The sequence below is a fragment of the Theropithecus gelada genome, chromosome 6 (assembly GCF_003255815.1).
Source record: "Theropithecus gelada isolate Dixy chromosome 6, Tgel_1.0, whole genome shotgun sequence".
NCBI classification, from domain to species: domain Eukaryota; kingdom Metazoa; phylum Chordata; class Mammalia; order Primates; family Cercopithecidae; genus Theropithecus; species Theropithecus gelada.
Genome location: NC_037673.1, coordinates 75,468,397 through 75,492,629, shown reverse-complemented (window position 1 = coordinate 75,492,629; position 24,233 = coordinate 75,468,397). Strand labels below are relative to the sequence as shown.

General features: G+C 40.7%; 1 protein-coding gene and 1 pseudogene across 1 annotated transcript in view; both read right to left on the bottom strand.

Moving 5' to 3' along the window:
* THBS4 (thrombospondin 4) overlaps positions 1-24,233 on the bottom strand; it is an 88,697-nt gene that overhangs the window by 50,404 nt on the left and 14,060 nt on the right. The gene's annotated exons all lie outside the window — the stretch shown is intronic.
* On the bottom strand, positions 10,543-10,927 carry LOC112627026 (annotated as a pseudogene).

Genomic DNA, 24,233 nt, shown 5'->3' with positions numbered 1-24,233 from the left:
TCTCTCTAGCTTACAGACCAGCTTGGGAACCCATCTTACTCTCCCCAAAAAAGCTTATTCTGTGAGCAATAAACCTTTCAAAACCCTTTGCTGCATGTGTGATGGCATTATTGATTTTGGTATCCAAACCCAATTTTGAAAGCGGGGATCTATCCTGCTCCTGTGGGGTGACTACAGCACTATTCTTCACAAGTTGGGGAAATCACCCATACTGTGCACTTATATTTGGCACAACTAAGTAGAAGTTTTATACACATGTGTTAATTGATATAGGTATAATAATAAAGTTACCATTAGTTATGTCAGGTTTTCCACTTGAATTTTTGAAGGAAACAGAAATGGATATAATTATTTACATTAAAAGATGGATAAAGGGCCAGGTGTGGTGGCTCATGCTTATAATCTCAGCACTTAGGATGCCAAGGTGGGAGAATCACTTGAGACCAGGAGCTGCAGACCAACCTGGGCAACATAGTGAGACCTTATCTCTATAATAATAAAAAATAAAAAATCAGGCCAGGCGCACGGTAGCTCACGCCTGTAATCTCAGCACTTTGGGAGGCCGAGGCAGGTGGATCACATGGTCAGGAGTTTGAGACCAGCCTGGCCAACATGGTGAAACCCCATCTCTACTAAAAATACAAACAATTAGCCAGGCATGGTGGCGGGCACCTGTAATCCCAGCTACTCAGGAGGCTGAGGCAGGAGAATCCCTTGAACCCAGGAGGTGGAGGTTGCAGTGAGCCAAGATTGCACCACTGCACTCCAGCCTAGGCAGCAGGGCAAGACTCTGTCTCAAAAACAAAAACAAAAACAAGTTAAAAAATTAGTTAGGCATGGTGGTGCCCACCTGTGGTCCTGGGAACTTGGGAGGCTGGGGTGAGAGAATTGCTTGGGCCCAGGAGGTTGAGACTGCAGTGAGAGCCATGATCATGCCACTGCATTCCAGCCTGGGAAACAGAGCAAGACCCTGTCTCAAAAAAAAAAAAAAAGATGTTTATATTCTACTGTGTGATGACATTTATACTCTAGCACTGGGAAAGGCAGACTTTGGACTCCTATTTAGTTCACTGTTAAAACAAAGGAAGGTGCTTAAGTGACAGGAAAATAGCTATTCCAAGAACTACTTAGCACAGATAAGGGCTCAGTAAATGAAGCAGGAGTCTTTTGATTAGTGTGCAATTCAAAGTAGAATTTCTCCCCCAGAATTTAGAAGATGTTTTGCTTTTGCAATTAGGCACTGATGATTAGCAAAGCAAGAAAAGAAGTGTGAAAAATCATTCATTTTCAATCTTACTAAGGGTCTCTATAAAAAAATTATCATTAACCTCTTTAATATATTTTACTAAATAAAGTGTAAAATCCTTAGAAAAATAGCCAGAAAACAATTGTGAGGACATTTGTTACAATTAACAATTATGTATACATTTAATAATTATGTATATACCAAACTTAAAGTCCAGAGAGAGTTTTTAACAACTAGGATCTCTTAAAGTAATTGCTTGCCTTCATTAAACAACACATTTATCCATCCATATGGTGGCTCCTGCAATGTCAAATGACAACAATGATTACTGGGCTAGGAATATCCCTTACTGAGTGCCAGGTGTCTAGTCTAGATGTATTTGCTAAGAAAATACTATGCAGAGTGTAATGAAATAATATGACATAAAACAAACTTGCAAAATACATGAAAATTACATTAATTTGGATCCTGCCTCAGCCTTGCAAGTAGCTGGGAATTTTAGATAGCCTGATTTTACTTGGGTTGAAGTTCATCTATGGGGAAAAAGGAATTTGCAAGCAAATGAATAGTATTACTTGAATTCCTGGGGGCATGTTTATCCTAACTAAAATAACTGTCACATCGAAGGATTTTAGTAGTTAACTTCCAACAGAAAATCAGTGCTGCTAATTACAAATTACCTCTAATTAGTTCACTAAAGCTGTAGGTATAGATGAGGCTACATAAGAAGAGTGTGTAAAATAAGAAAAAACGGGGAGGTGGTACAGGAACACTGGGGAACACTAGTATTAAGAGCCTAGTAGAAGGAGAAGCCAGAAATAAATATTTAAGGATGCAAAAGAAAATTTGGAAAGTATGGTTTCATGGGCCGGGCATGGTGGCTCATGCCTGTAATCCCAGCACTTTGGGAGGCCGAGAAGGGTGGATCACTTGAGGTCAGGAGTTCGAGATCAGCCTGGCCAAAGTGGTGAAATCCCATCTCTATTAAAAATACAAAAATTAGCCAGGCATGGTGGTGGGCGTCTGTAATCCCAGCTACTTGGGAGGCCTAGGCAGGAGAATCGCTAGAACTCGGGAGGTGGAGGTTGCAGTGAGCCGAGATTGCACCACTGCATTCCATCCTGGGCGACATTATCAAGACTCTGTCTCAAAACAAACAAACCAAAAAAAAAGTATGGTGTGGGAGAGGCATAGTGAATAGTATTGACTATTTTGAACTCTGGGGAGAGGTCAGGCCAGATAAGAGCTAAAAACTGTGCTTGGGTTTATCAACTCAGAAGTCACTGGTGACTCTGTTGAAAGCAGTTTGATGGAGTAGTGTGGGTGAAACAAGGGCAGAGTATTGCTATTTGAGGACAGAATATGAAGTGGAGAGGGTAAGAGTAGATAACTTCGTGGGTTTTTTAGAGACAGTGGCGGAGGTGGCGTGGGGTGGGGATGTCTTGCTGTGTTGCCCAGGCTTGTCTGAAACTCCTGAGTTCAAAAGATACTCCTGCCTCAGTCTCCTGTGTAGCTGGGATTGCAGGTGTGCACTACTGTGCCCTGCTAGGATAGATGAACTTTTAAGAAGCTTGTCTGTAAAGCAGAAGGTGGATATAGAGCAGTAACTCTGTGGGAGAGAAATGAACGTATTTTGATTTAGGTTGAATAGAGCTGCCAAGGAGGGAGGAGTTGTTATAGTATTTTAGGTTTTCTTTTTCTTCCTTTTTTTTTTTTTTTTTTTTTTTGAGACAGGGTCTTACTCTGTCACCCAGGCTGGAGTACAGTGGCACGACCTTGGCTCACTGCAGCCTCAACCTCCTGGGCTCAGGTGATCCTCCCACCTCAGCCTCCCAAGTAGCTGGGAATACATGTGTCCACTACATGCCTGGCCAATTTTTGTACTTTTTTGTAGAAACGGGATTTTGCCATGTTGCCTAGGCTGGTCTTGAACTCCTGGGCTCAAGCAGTCCACCTGCCTTGGCCTCCCAAAGTGCTGGGATTACAGGTGTGAGTCGCTGTGTCCTGCCTGATATTTTATGATTTTTTTATAATGGTTTTTCATTTTATGTGTCACATCACTCCTTTAGCAATGTAAGCTGTGCAAGAGTGAAGTCCGTCAGTGTAATAGATGGTAACAAAATTCCCATCTTGGGGATTTATTATTTCCTACAACATGAAGTCCAGAGGAAGAGAGGTACGGAGGTGCTTTGGTGGATTAATCATGTTATGCCTGTGGACCAATTCCTGGACTTCCCTCATGGTTGCAAAATGGCTGCTGCAGCTCTAAACATTGTCTCTTTACATGATATCATCCCAAAGTAGGAAACAAGGAGAGGGTGGGGATTCTGCTCTTGTAGCTTTCTTTTTTTCCAGTGAGAAAAACCTTTTCCAGAATCACCCCAACAGACTTCTCTTCAGGTCTTACTGTCCAGGAGTTGGTCATAGACATACCCCTTTGTTTGCCAGGAAGGTGGAAAAGTGACAATCTGGTTTTTTCAGACTCTATTATGAGAGGTGGACTCTACCAGGAAGAAAGAGGGAGAAGGGAATGGATTATTGCCCATGTCAACAAGATCGGCCGCAAGTTCTGTGTCTTCCACTTTGTTAGTGCCTGCTGCAGTGCTGGGTGTTTACAGGTGGGTCTCTGGCAAATAGTCTTATTCTTCAGTAAGGTTTATAGTGCGATAAAACAAATATGTGAGGTAGAGAGGAGAAGTAATGTCCTGGTAAATCAGAATGGGAATGAGAGTGTGGGGAAAAACATAAAGTCTTAGGGAAAAGTAAATGGGCGGAAAGAGTGAAAATGACTTCAATTTCAGAAAATGACTTGAATTTCTTTTCAATGTATTAAAAGTTTTAGACCAGGCACTGGCAACTATAGCCTATAGGCTGAATCTGGCCCACAGCTTGTTTTTATAGGATCAGTGAGCTAAGAATAATTTTTATAGTTTTAAATTATTGGAATTTAATATTTCTGACGTGAAAATCATGTGAAATTCAAATTTCAAGGCTCATAATTAAAGTTTTATTGGAACACAGCAATGCTGTGTCCATTTTTGTGGCACAATGGCACAGTTGAGTAGTTGTAACAGAGCCCATGTGGCCTGCGAAGGTCTCAGATACTTACTCTCTAGTCCTTTACAGAAAAGGTTACTGACCCCTGTTCTAGATCATGACTTTTCTGGCAATCCTTGTCCATTAATATTAGACTCAATTATTAAGCAGAAGAAAACACAGGAGGAAGGAGAAGGACATATTAGTGGGCTTCTTTTCTTGCTGGTAGTCCTTTCCCTACTTTCTTATTGACTACTCAGATCTAGGAGTTGAGGTACACGGGATATTAGAGTTACCATCTTGCCTCCTAGTACCGCAAACTAAAAACTATTAAACCTGTTGTTCATCTCCTTGTAAGTATAGTGTTTCTTTTCAGTGGTATTAAAATGATTCAGGTTCATATAAATTTCAGGAGAAGTGGGAGGGAATTGGTCACTGACTTGAAAACTGTTTAATGGAAATGTGATTTCATGTATGGATCTAGGGAAATGTATACTGCAAACACAATTTATTCCATTTGAGCGTTAAATTCCATTGGTATGTAGCATGTGCTTTATCACACACGTCACTTAAAAATGACTTTCTGACCTATATAATCTTCGCAACGGGATTTCCTTGTGGAGTTCTGCCATGCCCCTTCACCCGAAGAGTTTCTGAGTATGGGTATAATTACTAGTGATGTTGATTATTTTGGCTACCACATTTAAAAACTGACTAATGGGAAAGGAAAATAGAAGTAACAAATCTAATAAAGTTTACCCAGAAAACTAGAGTGTTAATGTAGTAGAGGAATTTGGAATAAGAACAGAGAAGGGGGACGTGTGGAGGACCTCAGGACAGGTGAGAGGTGACAGAGGGTCCCTCAAGGATGAATGAGCTCATTGCATCCACGGGTTTTGAGCACTGATTCCTTTAAAGCGCCTATCAGGAAGAGGTCTTCCTGAGTGAGCCCCAAGCGCCATTCATGATTCCTTCTTCTTTCCTTGATGTTCCCCCGACCACTCCCTGCAAGGTAAGAGCTCATTTTCTAGTGCCTTTACAGTGGGGCCAGGTCTCCATCTACAGCAGCTCCCTGAAGTTGCTTGTGGGGTCATGGGCTTTGGGGCTAGTTTTCTGAGGGCTGCAGTGCCTTGACACAATCTCTGAACACTGTCTGCGTATCTAATAGTTAAGCAACTAAAATTAGAGGACTGCAGACTTGCCCTAGCATGCTTTATGAGGGCTTCTTCTGTGAGAGTATGACTAGTTTCTCTCATCTTTTTTGCATAACACAACGTTCTTATACATATGTCCTTGTAATCATATTCATGCATGCATATATATCCATGTTTATGTATAAGTACACATATACCCACGCACCATCTTTTTCTTTTTCTGTGGAAGAATACGGTAAGTTTTTACTGCCTAGAAACCCATATCATAATAATAACCAACTTTAAATATCTCATTCAGATAGGACGCTTTGTCTTATATTTGATCTCATCTGATCTTTACAACAATGAGGTGGGACAGACGGGTGCCATAGTTATAATTATAACCCACCAATTTTTTCAGCAGGTACTGTAGTTATAATTTCCACTGCACAGATTAGAAAACTGAACGTCAGGGAGATTGAACAACCTTCCCAAGGAAATGCCAGAAACTGGACTCGAACTCAGGTCTTCTGATCCTAGGCACAGTGTCCTTCTACTTGCTTGCACTGCCTTAGGGAGAGTGAATGTCTGATCAATGCATAAAACTTTGCTTCTGGGGCAGACTACGTGAATTGAGGCCATGAGAATGCATTTCTTACACTTAATTTAATGTACTTCCAATTATTCATATATTATATGAAGCCAAAAACTCAGCTTTTTAGTATTTGCTTTTTTTCTCTATATTTTTAGAAAGCCATTGCCAAAATGGTTGTGGTCACCAGCATAATACATCATGATATAGCCCTGTCCTGCGAAGGAATCATAATGCTATGTACAATCTGGAGAGGTAGCACGGTGGAGCAACACCTGGGTTTGAAACCTGGCCCAGTCACTTACTAGCTGTGTGGCCTGGCGGAAGTCCCTTACGCTCTTGGTGGGATAAAGGAGTGGTGTCTTACTTTCCTCACTGGGAAATGGGAATGATAGCTACCTTATGGGTTAAGAACCAGCTCTAGGGTGGTGCATGACATATCATGGCTCTCAATGAACAGCATTGGGCTTCTGACTTCAGGGACCTGCAACTGATTCCCAGGATGCATGATCTTGAAACATTTCTGAGAGCATCCGGTAAAAACAAGAAGGGGTAGCGTCCTGGTTAGGAGTGCAACAGCCTTTGATACTGGCTCCATGACAGTATGACCTTGGGAAGCCATTTAATGGCTCTGTTCCTTAGAGTGGTCATTCATAAGATGAAAATGCTAGTGGGACCTGTTTTCAGGTCAGTGGAAAAGCCAGTAGTACTGTTCTTAGGTGGAGGATGAATATAAACACTTAATCCAGTGCCTGGCACATAGTGGTTTCCTTACTATTATCTTTATTTTTGTGGGTGCTATGGTTTGGATATGGTTTGTCCCACCCAAACTCATGTTGAAATTTGATCCCCTTTGTGGTGGTGTGGGGAGGTGGGCCCTAGTGAGAGGTGTGTGAATCCTGGGGATGGATTCCTCAGGAATAGATTAATGCCCTACCGTAAAGGTGAGTGAGTTCTTACTCTTGTGGGATGGATTAGAATGGGGTGGGTCGTGAGAAAGAGCCTGGCTCCTTGGTTTCTCTCTTGCTTCCCCTTGCACCATGTCATGATTTCTTTTCACACACTGGCTTTCCCCTTTTGCTTTCCACCATGAGTTGAAGCAGCCTCAGGCCATCACCAGATGTGGACCCAAACTTGAACTTTTCAGCCACCAGAATCATGAGCCAAATAGACCTCTCTCTCTTTCTTTTAAAATAAACTACCCAGTCTTAGATGTTCTGTTACAGCAACACTAAATGAATTAAGACAGTGGAGTTCAGATGTTTCCATTTGTAACTGAGTTTGTTAATCTATTATCACCCAAAGCTTAAATAAGAGGAAATGGGGAAACTGTAGGTTATTTTGACACCAAGTAGAGCATACTCTGTTAGGGAAGGGGCACCTAACCCTCTTGTAAAAGGAAGGAAAAAACAGCAGGACTTAGAGTAAATTTCAATTCCCCTGACTACAAGTAGAAAGTGATTTCAGCTGCTTTTGTAACCCAGCGCAAATACTGAGCTCCAAACTCAGGTGGAGTCTGTGTTACTTTATATAGAGATACGATATATCTCACACCTGTATGTGTAGGTACAGCTAGGTATATTGTCCAACATAGAGACAAGAAATAGAGTTCAAGGGCTGGTTCAGGCCAAACAAGGTCTCAGGATAAAAATATCCAGCATCTACAACCTGTAATTGACACTCGGGAATAATTATTCTATGATAATCAGAGACTGGGTTATCACGTGATGTTATAATTCTGAGATTTGTTTTTTGCAAAATCATGTCTGTTTACTTTTTACTTTATTTTTCTTTAATAAATAATTGAGGCTGGTGTTCTTGCAACTCAGGAAATTGATGATAACCTACTCAGCTATCCAGGGGAAAGGTCTATCCTAGATCTTAAGGGGAGGCTTGAGTAAAGAGAGTGGACCATCCTCAGGCAGTATCCTAGTTCCGAGCATCCCAAGCCCACTACAATAAAAAGGAAACCATGAATGACTTTGGCTTTAGAAACCTGCTTCTTATATAAAAATGTCCTTGCGAATTAAAAAGCATGAAAAAAGAGATGTAGTGCACTTGTCAACAGGGCTATCTCCACATTGTTATGAAAGTATTCATGACTTTTGAGAAGGTGTTTTTTCATGATCTGGCCTATCTTCATACTTTTTTTGTACATAATATAGAGTTCTGAATTCACAATAATTTGAATAAATGAGCTGCAAAAATTAGGGGGAAAGATTGGTTTGATAGAGCACTTTCTTGTGTTGAGACAACTATATTTTCAACTGAGTAATTGAAAGGTGGACATGCTGGATTTATGCCTTAAGGCCACCAGTTTTTTTACAGTTTTATGGTAAGGATTTTGTTTTTCAAAACTTGCTTGTGGTTGTAACCACTATTTGAATCTCTTGCTTGTGGCTGTAACCACCATTTGAATCTCTGCAAGAAATGGAAGAAAAGTGATTGCGATTCAACTTCCATTGAAAATGCTGTTGCATTGAGACTTCTGTTTCTAGTAGTGTAATGTGATGACATACCCTGAATGATCCTCCCAGTGAAAATAACTAAAAACTTGGGGTAGAAATTTTAAAATTAAATGAATTATTGAGCTGGCAAGAAAGCAAGAAACGTATAGAGACCAAATATAAAGTGAAAGCCTGTGCTCTGAGAGGGAAGCGAGTGCCAAAGCTATATTATACCCTGAAAGTGTCTGATAAAACCTGGGACCTTAAACTTCTGTTGTATCAGCATCATGGGTTGAAGAGATTAAGAAAAGCCGTCCTAGGGTGAAAAGCCCAGCAGGAAACCTTTCATAGAAAACTGAGACCTCAGGAGTCGCACCCTCAGTGTAGGGTAGCTTAGACATAAACCCTCCTCCCAAAAGGAGAGAACAAGAAACTTGCCTCTCCTGATTTTGGCCGTGGTGTAGAGGAGAACACCTCTAGGGGAACTCATGTGATTTTCTGGTTTGTTTTTACATTTTCCCACAAAATCTAAAAATTTGTGGAAATTTTGAGCCTGCAAAAAAGTTGAAAGAAAGGTACAATGAGGCTAAGTGCAGTTGCTCATGCCTGTAATCCTCGGACTTTGGGAGGCCAAGGGAAGAGGATTGTTTGAGGCCAGGTGTTCAAGACCAGTCAGGGCAACACAGAACCCGTCTCTACAAAATGTACAAAACACAGACCCCCTGTCTACAAAAAATACAAAAATCTAAGCTGGATGTAGTGGCGCATGTAGAGGCTGAGATGCAAGGATCCCTTTAGCCTGGGAGTTTGAGGCTATAGTGAGCTATGATTGTGCATCCAATCATAGCCTGGATGACAAAGACCCTGTCTCTAAGAAACAAAGTACTATGAACAGTGCTCTTAGAGTCACTACTTTATCTCATATGCCTATACATATGTGTGTATGTATCTGTGTATAGATAATATGTTTTTTCACTTTTTAACATACTTTTATTAAAATCAACTATTTTTCAAAACAAAAAAAATTTAGTGATAACACTAGCATTGTTTTACCTTTTTGCAGATCTCTTTTATGTCTGACAATGGAAGACAGTTGGATTCTCAAGTCTGCTTCTTCATTTGATGCACTGCTTTGGTTAAAGTATATGAAGAAAAAACTAGTTTTGCATAGACTTGCAGTTGGAGGGAGCACTTCATGAACCCCCTGACAGGGTCTCAAGTACCCCCAGAAATCCTCAGACCATATTTCGAGAACCACTGCAACAAACAAAACCATTTCTCAGTTGAAGATTCTCTATAGCTACCAAATTAGTACTAGAATTGGCAATTCCTTCTGTGGCCCAAAACATTTTAACAAGTTGTGATGAGGTAGTGGTGGTAAAGGAAACTTGAACTCTTGTGGTAATTCAATTTTAGGTGACATCAGTTTTTAAATTGAGTTCATACATTTGCCAGCCAAGATTACATATTACAATTTTTTAAAACTTATTTTTATAAGCTAAGAAGAGAAAGCAACATGTCATATGCACGCAATGTTTACATTTGAATAGTGGTTTTGCATCTTATAAAGCCTCTTTCTGTGCCCCATGTAATGCCATATAGTCCTTAGAAGCCCACATTATAGAGGAGGAAAGATCAGGGTAGAGAGGCAACTTGTCTGAGATTGCCATCAGTAGCCAGGCTATGCAACCAGGACTCAGAGCTGGGTCTGATGACTGAATCCCACGTTCTTTCCTCATTCAGCTGCCCACTGCTGTCACACCAGAGCAAGACAGGGCTGACTGCTGTTTTCAGGGTCAGTGATCCACATTCCCCCCTTGTACGGTTGGAGTCCTCTGACTAAGCAATGCACTCACAGGACAACCCTGCTCCGGCTCTAATGAACACACATTTCACTTTCAAAATGTGGCTTTTCAGCCTTGGAAGAGGGGCCCCTTCATTTATGTTCACTTTTTTCCCACATACACAAGAGACAGCATTCGCTCTAGAATCCAACTGGACTTTATTTGACACAGAACACAATGTGGCTGCGAGAACAGCAAATGGAAAAGACAAAGCAGAAAAGACACAGTTCTATCTAATTTATAATTAAGTGACAGAAGGGCAGGTCATGAAATGAATCACAAAACAGTTAAACTTCATGGAAGAAATCTTTTTCTGGTACCCATACTTTTGGAATTCCCACTGTCTGTTGTCCAACAGACACAGCTGTTGTGTTTTGAGCCAGTGAGAGAAGCAGTGGAAGTGAAAAGGATGGTTACAGGCACCCCGTGCAACGGTACACGCTTCTGAAGTGGCAGACTCTTGGTTAACTTGACATTCTATGCAGATCCCTGCTGTGACTCCTGCAGATGGCACAGTTATTAACCACAACATCCCAGGCCCAGAGGGCTAGCTACTGTATTTCACTTTTTTACTTCAAAGCACTGCTGTTGGTACTGCTTGGGGTATCCACATCCATTGCCACTGCCATTTTGGACCGGGTTTTTTTGTTTGTCTGTTTGAAAGCCAGTTATAAGCACAGGATACTTTGCCCTTCAGTACTTCAGCAGCCATCTCCTAGATGAAGGACATCTCTTGTATAATTACAATATCCTTATCTCACTTAAGAAAAGTAATGATAATTCCATAATGCCATTTAATATACAGTTTGCATTCTAATTTTCCTAAGTGACTCCCAAATATCTTTTATGACTTAAAAAAATCCAGAAGTCAATGAAGGGCATGCCTTGCATTGGACTGTTGTCTCTGTAGTTTCTTTTAATTTCTAAGTTATCTTATAAATTAAAGTGTGTGTGTGTGTTTATGTGTGTGTGTACAACTTTTTTAAAGAATCCAGGCTCTATAGAATGTCCTAGATTCTGTCCCATAGTCTTGATTTGATCAATTATTTCTCATGATTAGATTCAAGTTAAATATTTTTGTCAATGATACCTCATAGTTGATGTTGCTTCTTGTGGATTTGTAGTTCCAAATTCATGCTACTATAGTTGAACCAGTGAGAAATGCAGTGGAAGTGGAAAGCATGACCAGAAAGAAAAAAAAAAAAATCAAAGAGACAACTGGTAGTGCTCCCAGGCAATTGAAGTAAAAGAAAATCCTTTCTGAAGGACCCCAACTTTAACCAGTTCTCAAAAAATCCTACAGATAGCATTCTAAAGAATACGAACTCCCCTCCCAACAAACAAAGACAAAGTATACTAGGCAAAACGCGCACCAAGTAAGAACCAGAGGAAACAGCAGACAACAACATCACACTTTCAGAGACTTGCAGATATTAGAAATATGAGAAGTAAACCATACAGTAAATATATTTAATATGCTATAAGAAATAAAACAGACATCTGAAAATAATGACAAGAAATAAAAAAATGTTTAAAAAATAAGTATATTTGGGCTGGGCACAGCGGCTCACACCTGTAATCCTAGCACTTTGGAAGGCCGAGGTGGGCAGATCACCTAAAGTCAGGAGTTCGAGACCAGCCTGGCCAACGTGGTGAAACCCCATCTCTACTAAAAATACAAAAATTAGCCGGGCATGGCGGCAGGTGCCTCTAATCCCAGTACTAGGAAGGCTGAGGCAGGAGAATCAATTGAACCCAGGAGGCAGAGGTTGCAGTGAGCCGAGATCATGCCATTGCACTCCAGCCTGGGTGACCCAAAGAGCAAAATTCTGCCTCAAGAAAAAAAAAGTATATTTGAACTGGAGCTTCTGTAAGTGGAAAATATAATTTAAATTAAAATCAATGTATGAATTAAACAGCAGACTGGACACAAAGAGATAACCAGTGAAGTATAAGATAAATCTAAAGAAATCATATAAAATATAGTATAGAGAAATGAGATTTCAAAATATAATAAGAGAAAAGGAAGATAGAGTTTTTGAAAAAGTCCATATACCTAATTGGAGCTCTGAAAAAACATAGTAGAAAGAATGGAAAAGAGACAATATTCCGAGGAAAAATGGCTGAGATTTTTCCAGAATTGTGGAAAGATGCTAAGCCAAACCACAAGCAGATAAATATAAATAAAATAATTCCTTGGCACATTATAGTGGAAGTTCAGAACAACAAGGTCAAAGAGAGGATCTATCTTAAAAGTAGCCAAAGATAGAAAACAAATCACCTCAAAGGAATAAAAATTAGAGGTATAGCAGTGTTTCTAACAGCATTAATGGAAGACAGAATATTATTTTCAATGTGTCAAAGAAAAAAAAGAGATCAATCCCAAATCCCACAGTTAGTAAAAAGATCATTTAAGAATAACAGTAAAATAAAAGACATTGAAGACAAACAAAACTGAGTATAGATCCTCACAAAAGAAAATTTTGAAGGCTATAGTTGAGGCTCACAGAAAATGAATCCAAATTGAAAGTCTGAAATGCAAGAAGAAATGGTGAGCAAAGACATTTATAAATAAATACACTGAAACATTGGCCATATAAAATAATGGTGATGATAATAATAATAGGGTTTAATTTGTAGAATTAAAAAGCACAATAGAACTAAAACACTCAACTAAAACACAATACAGTGGCATGAGAAGCAATTCGATACAGTCTTAGAATCCCCTTGTAGTTTTCAGAAGCAGGTAAAAAGATTTAAACTTAGATTTTATTAAATATTAAAATATTTAGGTTAACCTCAAATGAATAGACAGAAGATGTATTATTTAAAAATCAGTAGATGGAAGAAATTGAACAAAGAACAAAATTCCTTTAAAAAACACATGTTTTGTTGGGTTGCATGTTGTTAGATTATATTGTGGTATTGTGTCATCCATATTACTGAGATTTTCTTATATAGATTAGAGTGCCAAGAAAAAGCTTTCTTTATTTGGGGAGGTTTTCTTTATGGTATTATTTTGTACCTATTATAATTTCATTTATGCTTTTGCCACCAGGAAGCCCAGCTTGAACATTCCATTTTAATAATTATGTAGGAACTAGCATTCTATACATCTTTCTAATTCTAACTCCTCCTTCCATCTTTATCATCTAACATTTATTTTTATTTTTCTTAATCCTGGTTTTTATCTTGTGTTTTATCATCTGTCTTAAAGGCTTTGGAACAAATTAAGTAGGAATAAACCAACATAATTGAATGGATCAATAAATAAATATAAAATGATTAAAGCAAATAGAAGATTGACATCTGGGAAGCGGAAACTCTTTTGCTCTGTTGTTTCTTCATTAGTGTCAGCATAGGGAGTGTGTATGGGTTAATCTATCTGTTTTGAATCAGTTCATCCTAAGGTTGGAATTTTAAGCAGTTTGTCTATGCTTGAGGTTTTGGGTAGCTGCGGGCAGTGCAAATCACTAACAGGACAGGGAAAATCTATTATGAAAAGAAAAAATAAAAACTTATCACCTCACATTGCCAATACTTCACTGATCAATTTTTAGGGCTAGCAGTACTATAATTCTAAACACAATAATATGTGTATATTATTTGTTCATCATTTATCAAGAACTCAGTTTGGTCTCTCGAACAGAAATTGTCATCAGTAAAGAACCTGCCCTGCTTTCATACAATGAAACAGTTGAATTTGTTATAAGATTTTGTCTCACTGGATTCATTTTGTGCTAAAAATAATGCCATTTCGCAGACCAATCCCACTCAAAAAAATCAGTGGAACACAGAAAAAGAACACAGAAAATAAAAATGATATGAAATAAAACATGATGACATTTCAACACTACAGCGTAGGTGTTATATGGGAGGAAGGCAACAATGGGGTGACCCAAGAATTAGGCTATGAAAGGACACAGCCGTTCACCAGCTGGGCACATATAATGGGTCAAAACAGTAGGCAGTCCCATCTTCCAGAGAAAAGAAACTTCACTTTAATCTATCTTGATTAAAGACATCAACACGTTTAAGGCAAGACCATGACAATCAGAAAGGGAATCGGTGAGTCATTGAGGTTTGGAAATGTGTGACAGAGGAAGAGTCAGTGAGGCAAAGTCTGGCAGTGGATGCATGAATACTGTCCAGGGAAGGGTCTTCCTGGCCCCAAAGACAGCTCTTTTGGTCCAAGAGGCAAACAGAAGCACATGGTGGAAATGGACGCATCATGTAATTATAGGCTGACCCCATTAAACATCACGCTGTTGCTTGTCAAGTAACTTTCTGTTAAATTGGCTTCCTTGCAGTTTGTCTAAGAATGTACTTGCCAGACTGATGCTAATGCTCACCTCGTAAAAGACACCTTGCCTTTTAATGACAACACTGGCAGTCTGCTTATTATTCTTCAGCTTCTTTCAGGCACTGACAAGAGTTTCTGCATCTCTGAGACTGAAGGCCTGACCCTGGTCCCTGGTGCCTTCATCATGGAAAGGAACATTTACCTTGGGAGCCAGCACGCCAGTCTTCCCTCCAACAGCTGACCTTCCCCAGGGACCTTCTCCGTGAATGCTGACAACCAGCAATCATTTTACTAATGATGAGGATGATGGTGTTCCAGTGAAACACAGTATTATCAGGTGGTTTCTTATCAGAGGGGGAAATGTTCCAAAGGCATAGGGGTGGGCACCAGAACATGGACTTATCCCTCCTATTATACAGCTCACAGGGATACTGGTGATCTCACTCCCCTCAAAGGTGAGACAGGCTTCAGCCCTTGAGGGGGTGTCCTCTTACCTCCCTAAGTACTTGTAGGCCTTTACAGAGGGTCTCCCACTGTGACCAGGCCATGCAAGCCCCACAAGGGCATACTCACCTTGGCTGAACCTGATAGCTGGATCATCTAGGGGAAGGCCACACCTGAGATGCTCAGCCCCTACTCAGCTCTTGCTGCCACCAACTCAGTACTAAAGAAACCAAAACTTTCCCCATCCCCTAATTGGATATTCATTTCAATGCCAAAAGGAAAAGCATGATAGGGTTACACCTTTTTATATTGCTTCATCTCTTCTCATCTAAATTTGGAAAATGTTCTAAGGTTGAGTACTGAATGTTAATTATTTTAGAAGATGTAAAGTTTCCATTAAAAGATTTCTTGCCAGAATGGTGACATTTCCAAGTTTTTGAGAGTCACCACATTTCAACTGGCAAGGAGTGTTAGCAAGACCTTGGCTTTATCTGAATCTGGTAGTGATGAAATAAAATTATCAAAGAAAATACATCAGTTATTGAGTGGTACTCTTTTTCCTCCTTTCTATACATAATAAGATTTGAAGAGATCAACTGACAGACTTGGATTAACACCTGGTTCTCCAGACCGCTGGTTCGGTGCTCTTTCCACTTTCTCATTGAAATACACGGCTGTAAATGAAGCTCTTAGTTTTATGCTTATGGTGACCCCAGATAAGAGAAGTATACTACATAGTTCCTTGGCTATTTTCCTCACTCTTGTCCAATTCAAAGTCTCTTCTTCACATTCTTCACACCCCAAATGTCTGTACCTTGGGCTATAACCCATGCATGGTCATAAATAAATACCAGCAGCTATTCCATGGTATCAGACACTTTCTCCCTCTCTTCCCCCAAGTACTGGCTAACACCACATCCTTGGGCTCGAGTACCACTCTTGCTGGGCCTAAGAGGTATCTGAACTTCCTAACATCTCAATCAGTCTCAGAATGTTGATGCTTCCAAGGGTCCTGCTGTATCCACAGAACACCATTCTGCTTGTTCCAGAGATCCCACCACATATTCGAGGGACCATTGTCATGACTGCTAGAACCATCAATACCTCTTTTGGGAACCAGAGCTATGTCTACTAGATACCATTGGCACATCACCTGAAGACCATGGTCATATCTGCGGAAGGCCACTGTTACATCCATTGAGTACCACCTCTGATGCTTTGGACACTGTGAGATTCCAAAGCTGGGCAGCATTTGAAGCCAAGTTTGAGACGTTGTCTCTTTCCTGGTTAGGTGGGATATATGTGTTATAGGAAGTGGTGGTGGTATCAAGACAACACTGTGCTGTACCCCGAAGCCTTAAGGATTTTTTACTGAAACAGTTCTTTTCACAATTTACTTATAATCCCTCCTCTACATGGGACTCAGTGATGAATTACAGGGAAGCTGGGCAAGGAGACATAGCCAAGAGCTAGGCTCCAAGCTACGTTTGGAATCTCTCCTTCTGGGGTTTTGTTACTGGATCAAGTTGACCTTCTTCTTACCTTAGGGTAAACTTCCTTCAAGGAGGCTTACTTATGGGGTATCTACTATTAGAACTGTCATTTATCAGTGCTTACTACTTTCTAGGCCCTATGCCAAGAACGAATTATACATCATTTAATTCTCACAACAGCCTTGTGAAACTATTATTATGTCTCTATTTTACAAATGAGGAGATGAAGGCTTAGAGGGGATACAGACTCTTCCAGGGCCACAAAGCTAATAAATGATAGAGCTGGAGTTTAAACCCAAACCTGTGGAATACTGGAGCCTGCTTTCTCAACCCCACGCTACATGGACAGGGTGCAAATATACCCTGGGCAGGCTGCCACCTGCCCACTATCACACATGCCCAGCTATAGCTAAATCCCAGAGGCAAACATAAATAGCGCTCAAAGTGGGGCCCTTCATGGAGATACCACTCTATTCTTAAAATATGAGAATGCAGAATCCTGGCTAGACCCCTTTGGGTTTAAGAAATTACACACTTTTGGCCAGGCATGGTGGCTCATGCTTGTAATCCCAGCACTTTGGGAGGCGAGGCAGGCGGATCACCTGAGGTTGGCAGTTTGAGACCAGCCTGACCAACATAGTGAAACCCCATTTCTACTAAAAATACAAAAGTTAGCCCGGTGTAGTGGCGGGCACCTGTACTCCCAGCTACTTGGGAAGTTGAGGCAGGAGAATTGCTTGAACCAAGGAGGCAGAGGTTGCAGTGAGCCAAGATTGTACCATTACACTCCAGCCTGGGTGACAGAGTGAGACTCTGTCTCAAAAAAAAAAAAAGAAAGAAAGAAAGAAAAAGAAAAATAAATTACACACTTTTGATGGGGGAGCGGGGCAGAAACTTGCCTTGTTTTGAGGATCCCTTGGCCCTGCCAATATGCAGCTGAGAAGTCTCATGTGTTCCAGCACTGGGTTTCTGGGAGATGATGGGCATGAGGGCACAGGGGAGAGGAGACAGGATGTCTAGCAGGGTCAAGTGCTGCACAGGAGAGTCCCAAGACAGGGCCCAGTGGGACCTTGTGTGACAGCCCCAGTCAGTCAGGGTAGAGATTTTCAAACACACTTTAATCTGAAGATAGAATGCCACTACTTAAGTAGAGTGAAATTTCCTGGGTTGTGAATCTGGATCTTAGTTCCAGCATACTTTGCAGATGGGATGAGGCTTTCTCATTAGGTGTATTTCTGGTGTTTGTTGTGGGGACACTCAGATTGTCTCAAGTGATGGACACTGATGGCCAGGAAACCAAGGCAAAGAGAGCCCAGAAAATCACAGCCTTGGAGGGGGCCTGTGAGGGGAAAGTGAGAAGCCCTGAGTCTTGATAAGCTTCTTAGTTTCAACCTCTAGTTGAAATGTGCCTCTGGGGAAGAGACCAAGGACACCTCTAGGAGCTTATCAACCATTTGAGAAGTCAGACATTTTATGGTCCCTCCTACTCCCTCTGTTTAGGTTTCTAGAGTTTTAATGTGTTTTTCCTGTTGTACACACCACATACCCCTCTCCCTGTCCACAAGAGGAGGATCACATTAGTTGGTTAGATGCCCACACTACCTCATACAGTGTCACTACCAGTCAGAGTTTTATTACTAGGTTTCCTCATTGGCTACTGATAATCTTATGCTTATCCTACAGGTGGTGGTTGCTTTATGTTCGTTTCCAATCCCTGGTTCAATCAGTGGCAGAGGCTGGTCTGGCTATTTTGTTCAGAAAGACGGGGCGTGGGCCCTTAAGTATTTCTTGGTCTCCTTCATTTTTATTTTTAAATTTTATTTATTTATTAACTTTTATTTTAGGTTCAGGGGTACACATGCAGGTTTTTTATATATAGGTAAATTGCATGCCATGGGGGTTTGGTCCTCAGAATATTCTGTCATTCAGGTAATAAGCATACTTTGGTCTCCTTCTTTTAAACAGAACATTATTATGTTAAAATCCAATCAACGCTAACAGAAAGTGATACATTTTAATAGTGCTATCTTGGGTCAATACAATTACTGTTTGGGTTTCTTTTATTTTTTTTGAAGAAACAGAATCGTTTCTCAGTATATTTTATCTTTTACCTTAAGTGACTTTTTCTGATATGTAGCAGGTCTTAGGAAAAAAAGCATCTAAATATCAATTGTCCTTGTGACTTGGGGTTTCAGGTGCAGGTTGTAAGTGTGTCCTTACAGTGAAGCGTGCAGTGAAGCCCCTTCCTGCAGAGCTCTGGAGAGTCGTCCCTGGCTCATTCTGAAGCCTACCTAAGTTTGGTGTAGTCCTCACTATTTAAAATATATTACTGGATGAGCAGTTTCTCAGTTGTTCTTATCCCATTTTTAGCTCTCTTTCTGCTTCTGTGTTTGGTGGGTTGCTTTCCTCAATGAAGTGGTTTTTTATCTAAAACAGTCAATAAGCTGAACAAATTCAAACAATGATTTTCCTTCCTTCTTGTGATTGCTCCCCAGTATCCCTTCTCCCTTCTTCCTTTTAGTGCTGGCTAGGCATAGGGCCTCCTAACTAGAAACTGTATTTCCCAGACTCCATGGCAACTATGGTGGCTGTTCTAGACATTCTAGATAATGAGGGGTGAATGGAAGTGGTTTACCCTTGTATTAGTCTGTTCTCATGCTGCTGATAAAGACATACCTGAAACTGGGTAATTTACAAAAGACAGATACTTAATGGACTTGCAGTTCCACGTGGCTGGGGAGGCCTCACAATCTTGGCAGAAGGCAAGGAGAAGCAAGTCATGTCTTACATGGATGGCAGAAGGCAAAGAGATAAATTGTGCACGGAAACTCCCCCTTTTAAAACCATCAGGTCTCATGAGACTTATTCACTATCACAAGAACAGCATGGGAAAGACCTTCCCTCATGATTCAATTACCTCCCACTGGATCTCTCCCACAACACATGGGAATTCAAGATGAGATTTGGGTGGGGACACAGCCAAACCATATCAATGCTATTTCCAGGTCACATCCTGTCCCAGATGCTCTGCTGTGCTGCCATCTGTCCAACTGGAAGGCTACTGGCTGACAGCCCCCTTTGAGAATTGCCTCAGCTAAGAAGAGCCATCTCATTCAAGGTCATATCCCTTTCCTGGAGCGACTAGCAACCAATATCTGGTCTCATCCCAGCTCTGAAGGACCAGCTCAGCTTCAACGCTCCGTATCAGTTGGGTCGAGACCTTGCCAGGACTGTACTGCAGCCTAACTTTTCTATCTCCCAGTTCTGCTTCCTTCGTTTCCTCCAGCGGGTGATAATTCACGGAGCACACTGTAATGAACTTCCTGTACACTAACCTCCATCTCAGAGTCTGTTTCCTGGGGGACCTACCCAGCAACACAAATTTAAAAGAAAGGTATTTGCTGGCCTCTTTGCCTTCCTTTCTACAGGTTGGGACAGAGTGAGCGTAATGGTGAGTGAGCTTTGACCGTGTGGATGAGGAGAATGTCTTAAAGGGTGGGGAGCAACAAGATAGAAAGTACTTGGGTCAAGGTACCTTACTTAGATGGCCTCATGTATCAAACTTCCCACAAACTCTGGACCACTGACCACTGCATACTTCTACCCTGATAGGTGAGAGAATTATCAACTTTGATCTCATTTGAGTCACTCTATTTTTTTGATCTCTAACTTAGAGCAGCTTAGCATATACCCTAGGAGTTGGGGAAAATGTAGTCTGTTCCAATCAGATAATTTAGGACCTTGTAGACCGCAGTAAGGATTCTGGACTTTGTCTTAAGGGTAGCAGGTTTTTGCTGTATCTCTAGGTATTGTGTATTATGTTTATCCAAAGAATGAACTGTAGACCAGAACTGAGTTGCTTTGTCAGTGCAATCATGGTTCATTGCAGTCTTCAACTTCTGGGCTTAAGTAATCCTCCTGCTTCAGCCTCTTGAGTAGCTGGGACTACAGGAACATTCAGCTAATTTTTTGGGAGGAGTAGGATGCGGGTAGAGACAGGGTCTCACTATGATGCCTAGACTGGTCTTGAACTCCTGGTTTCAAGCAATCCTCTTGCTTCCTCCTCCCAAAGTGTTGGGATTACAGGCTTGAGCCACCAAGCCTGGCTGCTTTAACATAACTTTTTTAAAAAAGCAATATAGCTAGGACACTTGGCCCCTATATTTAGTTAGACTGACTCAAAAGAATTTTTTTTGCATTGTCCTGACAAAAATACAAAATTGTAGATGTCAATTAATAAAGGCAGAATAAGAAGTTCATGTATTCTCTTTGGAAACTTGTTTGAATCACTGGTTTTTTTTTTTTTTAGTTTTTCTTCATTGGAAGTAGATTTGATTTTTCACTCCAATCTGGCAATCACAAAGAATTTGAGTGGAAAATAGGATTATGCTGAAAATTCCTTGGAGGAAGGAATGCTTAGTGACTCTCACTATACAACCGAAGAGCAGTAATTAGAGCCACAAAGACTCTAAAGGTTAATTCCTTAAAAACTTCCCCTTAATAGTTTCTTGGTTTAGACAGCAAACTATGTTTTCCTGGGTAAAATAGAAGGAACAACACTTTAGCAAAATTCCCTGTCAAATTATTTTCTGAAAAATCAAACAGCAAACAGTTTTCCTATTCTGATTCTCAATTCATCTCTTGGCAATTTGTGTTTTGGACACACACATATAATTATTCAGCTAGGTGGTCTAGGTTGGAATTTCAGTTATTGCTATCCAAATAAAACACTCCTTTTCCAGAAATCAGCAGACTCTGTACTAACTGTTCTTTCAAAGACTTGGATGAAGCCTATATTGGGAACCTGAGCCGTGTCATGAGTACTTTCTACTGCCTTTTTCTCTCAAAGCTGCTGGAGCAAACAGAAGCTTCTGTCAATAGAGCCTTAGATTGCAAAACAATCCCATGTCTACCAGTTCTCCAGTTCCTCAACCATTTCCATTGGTGCTTCTCCCAAGATACTTTAAAATAAAGACTACATAAAATATGGCTTTCCTCTTCTTTCTTCAAGATCAGGACAAGCTAGTTTTCTACTAAGATATTAATACATATACTGCACTTATAAATAAGCTTCTTCCTTCAGAACAGGGGTCCTCACCCAGGGATGATTTTGTGACCCTCTCCCCACCAGACATCTGGTAATATCCAGACATTTTTGGTTGTCACAACTAGGGTATACTACTACTGGCATCTGGTGGTAGAGGCCAGGGGTGCTGTTAAGCATCAAACAATGTACGAGAGCCCCTCACAACAAAGAATTAACTGGCCCAAAATAAATAGTGCCAATGTTGAGAAACCTTGCCTCCGTGAGATTTGAAATTGTATTGATGTATTTTCCAAATTAGCTGGCTATCATATGTACTTTGGATATTATTCAGAGGCAGTGTTTGGAAGCAAATTTTATCCTTCATAGTTGCCATACTTAAATAAAAATGTGGGAAGCCAGCGAGCCGAGATTGCACCACTACACTCCAGCTTGGGCGACAGAGCAAGACTCTATCTCCAAAAAAAATAAATAAATAAAAAATAAAAATAAAAAAATGTGGGATATCCAGTTAAGTTTGAAATTTTTACTTATAAGAAAAAATTACCTATTATTCATATGAAATTCAAATTTAAGTGGGTATCTTATATTTTATCTGGCAACTCTGTCTTAGATGGAGACATTTGCCTTAGTTTCTCACTGGCAGACCCACATTTATATCTTAATTTAAACCACTGATTGTAGCTGGAAACTGCTTACTATTTTTCTATGTTAATATAGTACATAAAGTATCTTTCAGAAAGACAATATTACTATGAACACAGCCTTAAAATATCATTAGTTTCTTCTTTGAAAATTATACCAATTTGATTTTCATTGACACTGATCTGATGTGTTAATAAACTTTTTAATGCTTTTATGCTCTGCTAGAAGTTGTCCACATTTATTCCAGACCTGGGCTCAGTTTGTTGTAAGATCTTACCCCAAATACACAAATTGGTGTCTTTCATTCTCTTTTCTTGTGGGAGCATCTATTGCTTTATTTACTCTAAAAACCAACTAATTACTATTTGAGAAGAATCTGAATAATTGATATTGACATGCCATCCATATCACTAGAAGAAAAGTGACAATAATGCCTCAAACAATGATATTTCAGAGCACTGTGTGGTATGTGCATGAGCCCAGGGCTAGGAGTCACAAGCCCGGCATTTTGGTTGAGGTTCTGCCACTGGCTTATAACTAGTCTCTCAATGATCCTCTGGGCTTCAGTTTTATTCACAGTTTCCATCCCTGAGGCAGACGGACCCCAAGAAGTGCATCACTTGACAGAGCTCAAGCCTTGAGGTAGAACTTGAGTGAGAACCAGGATCTGAGTAGTAGCTACGTCCTGCAGACAGGACACACATGGTAGATGGTAGTGCCCCCTTTATTCTAAACGAGCTCTTGCAATGGCAGCGAGACTCTTTTTTGGGCCATTCCCTCTTCAGACATTTTAATTCCTGTGGGACTGCCAGCAGGGTGATGCTGAGGTCCAGTGTGGGGAAATGTCCAATCTGACAGTGAGTGGCAAGACAATAAAAGGGAAGAGGCCTAGTTCCAAAAAAAAACTAGAGCAGAGGTGTATTAGTCCATTTTCACACTGCTGATGGGCAATTTACAAAAGAAAGAGGTTTACTTGGACTTACAGTCCCACGTGGCTGGGGAAGCCTCACAATCATGGCAGAAGGCAAAAAGGAGCAAGTCTCCTCTTACATGGATGGCAGCAGGCAAAGAGAGAATGAAGAAGACACAAAAGCGGAAACCCCTGATAAAACTATCAGATCTTGTGAGACTTATTCACTACCACAAGAACAGTACGGGGGAAACCGCCCCCATGATTCAATTATCTCCCACCAGGTCCCTCCCACATTGTGAGAGTACAATCCAATGAGATTTGGGTGGGGACACAAAGCCAAACCATACCAAGAGGGAAGCTGACCAACCTGGAGGAAGGAAACCCCCATATTTTGTAACTATGAGGGTAAAAGAGTTTCCCAATTCCTTTTCTGGAAATCTTTACTTTTCAAGAATACTAAAACACATGCTTTATTCTAAAAACCAATGCCAGAGGCTGGGCGCGGTGGCTCATGCCTGTAATCCCAGCACTTTGGGAGGCTGAGGCAAGTGGATCACGAGGTCAAGAAATTGAGACCATCCTGGCCAACATGGTGAAACCCCATCTCTACTAGAAATATAAAAATTAGCTGGGCGTGATGGTGCATGCCTGTAGTCCCAGCCACTTGGGAGGCTAAGGCAGGAGAATTGCTTGAACCTGGGAGGTAGAGGTTGCAGTGAGCCGAGATCACGCCACTGCACTCCAGCCTGGGTGACAGAGCGAGACTCCGTCTCAAACAAAAACAAAAACAAAAACAAACAAACAATGTCACAAACAAAACAAACTGTGCACTGTCTTCCAGGTCATAAATATCTCTAACATATGTCATTTCTCCAGAGTCTCATGGTGCTCTGCCAGCCAGGCAGAAGAGGGATCAGGTCCCCCTGTATACAAAACAGGATACCAAGACTGAGGGAAGTTAAGAGAACTGCTCAGGCCAATATACTGCAGAGCCTGGACCCCAGTTCTCAAGAATTCACATCTAGTGCTCATTCCTCCGTGCACACTCTTTTTACAAAGTTTAAGATGCTTTGTGGTTTGGGTATATTAAAAT